Source organism: Leptonychotes weddellii, chromosome 12 (genome assembly GCF_054177405.1).
Source record: "Leptonychotes weddellii isolate Sample4059 chromosome 12, ASM5417740v2, whole genome shotgun sequence".
NCBI classification, from domain to species: domain Eukaryota; kingdom Metazoa; phylum Chordata; class Mammalia; order Carnivora; family Phocidae; genus Leptonychotes; species Leptonychotes weddellii.
The window spans coordinates 71,984,880-71,987,857 of NC_138380.1; positions in this window are offsets into that span (position 1 = coordinate 71,984,880).

The window sequence follows — 2,978 nt, forward strand, 5'->3', positions numbered from 1 at the left end:
TATGCGCACCAGGTTTAGCTCTGTTTTTCACCCTTAATTTAAAAAGAAAAACAGGTGTACAGCATCTCTCCTACTGCAATGACACTTTAATAGCATCATGGAAATAATTTTGCACCTTTTTGTTTTAAATGATAATACCATTGACATATTTCCTTGCTTTTTCTGTTTTAAACTGTCAGCTTCTTGGTATATAGGAAGTCTCCTTAAAATAGGATATGGATAAAGGAAAAAGCATGAGTTAAGAATCTGACAAGTTGAGCCTGTGTTACTTCTTCAATGCAAGGATCATAAAATTATAAATAATTAATTATAAAAAAATTAATTATAAATAAAAAATTATAAATAAAAAAAAGATTCAAGATCTTTTTTGAATGAGTTTCCTCACATATGAAAATAATGTGGTGGAATGAATAGTCAGTAAAATTGTTCACTTAACTCTCCTGGAATAATAAAAAATAATGTCTGTGTAGAATTTGGCAGTTAATAAGGCTTTTTTTCATATTTATTAACTTCATTCTACAACATTCCAGCTCTTATAAGTCCCATAAATTGCAAAAGATATTTTAATCCTAAAGAGGAATCTTTTCCATGATTAAAAGGTTATTTGGGAAAGCACGTTAACTTCAGTTTCTTTATCTATGGAATTGGTGATAATAAATGTCTCACAGTGATGTATAGATAGCAAATCTCTCCACAGTGGTTTTTTACAGGGGATAAAACTCAACTCTAATTAGCTATTTAACTCTTAGCCATATAACTAATTGCTATTGCATGTAATTGCATATGTTTCCAGCCAGAATTCTATGTATATGTTCATAAGACTTAAGGCTATCAGTCTGTAGTTTGAATGAAGTAACAAGTTTATAATAAAATATGTCCAAGTAACAAGGGCCAGCATATGACAATCGGATATCTTTATTGTGGCAAATAATTTTCTTGCTAACTGGTGATGGACCACTCAAATTTCCCTTCAAAGAAACCACAAAAGAATTGTCTCCCTTGCTACTGTGGGTGTCCTTAGGTACCCTTCAGCTGTCAGCCCTTCTGGGATTGTCTTAGCTGGAGAGCCTCTTTGCCCAAGGCCGTCTGGCATACATCCAGTGAATTATGGTCGTGGCAGTACACAGGACCAGTCATCTCCTTTAAACTGAAGATAACTTTGGAGGACTGTCCTCTGAATCTCCCCCACTGGAGGATGGGAGGATCAGCTGAGGATGAAGCTGCCCACTCCCGCTTCCTTCCCCTCTCTTCTACAGATGTTGATCCCAGACATCCCTACTAAACATCCTATGTGCTCAGTTCTTTCTCAGAGTCTGCTTCCTGGAGAACTCACCTTGCAAAAAAATATTTATTAGACATAAGATGATGTACAATTTATGAGAGAAAAATTCATTCAGAGGGATAACTCACACGACTTATATAAAAGAGTATAATGGTATTTAAATAAGTCTTGAATATTTAAATGGAAAGGCTGTAACCCACTTACAATGAGATCTTAAGTTAATGTGTGTGCATATGTGTGCATGCATGATGTACTGGAAACAAACATGTAGGTCTACGGCAGATGGTGTTAATTTTAAACCAAATATAAATTTCCTCCTTCTTCTTTACTAACCAAAATACAGTTTTATTCAGAGCAATGTTATTTCTTATTCCAGGCAAGATGCTTATTGTTCTGGTCTGTCATTACCATAGAACTTATTTCAGGTCTATGAGATAGAAACAGCATCCTGGCTGCATGTCCTGAGAAGGTGTGTGTTTGTTTGGTTGGGTTTTTTTCTTTTTAATGATTAGTAAAATGGGATTGGCACTTCCCTTTCTAGCCTTCATTCTGCCTTGAGCACAGATGTGCTGTCTGGAGTTGAGGCATCCATCCATTGGCTATGAGGAGAAAGAAAAGAGGACAGGGGGACCAGAGACGCTGGCCCTTATATGGTTGAACTCCTCAGCCACCCTCAGCAGCCATCTCTTCCCAGACTGCCTGATACACACGAAACAAAGAGGTCTTAAATTAACTTAATCACAGGATTGACTTTCTTGAGTCTTTTAAGAAGATAGGAAAATGATGCTTTGTCATGAAATTTAAGCAAAATTAAGAAATCCCTTTAGCTCTACTTTAATGTATTAACATACAAGAGCATCAAATTTTACATAAAGGCTGAAGAAGGGGAGAGAAAAATCAGTCCTTTAAATTCTGGGGGATTATTGCGAATAAAAAGGAAGAGTGAGAAAGAACGAGGATGTCAGATGCCAAGAGTTCTCATGCCTCATCCTCTACCTCGTCCACACCTCAGGTTGGGGGCTGTAGATGTGTCTAAGTTTATCTAAGGGAGCACAGTATCAGAAAGCTGTAGGTCCTTAGGAAATATCTACCCTTCAGTTCAGCCATGGCAAAATGCCCTGGCAGTAGGGACATGAAAATGGCAGAGGAAAGTAGGTAACTAGATGGGCCTGGGGCCATGGTCTTGGTCTTCAAAGTTTGGGTGGCATATTGGGAAGAATGGAATTAAATGTCTGGCCTAGGATTCCTTTCCGTCCTTTAGGAGGGCAGGCAAGGATGCTTTTGGGAAAGAAGGCAGGCACCTGGGTTAATCTTCTGTAAATATACTAATAACTCACTTCCTAGAAAATAAGCCAGTATTTATCAGGAGTAGAATTTTACCTATTGAATTTTTTTAGCCAGGATGACCCTGCTTTAAGACTGCTCGTGGCAAACAAATGTAGAATCTATGGATTTGTGAAATATGACTCCAAGCAAAGTCCTGTGAGCTGTGCAACTCTCTGGGTATAAGATGAAGATGTTCCCTATTTTATGTGGTAGCCCCATACATCTTACTAAAGACCTCATATATTATTCTGTGTCACAGAGCATGGCTGATGTATCCAGACCTCTCCCTTCTTCATCTGGTCTTGATTATTTGTTTTCTTGACATTACTAGTAAAGCTTGACACTGGATAAGATATCTGGATATCTTCTG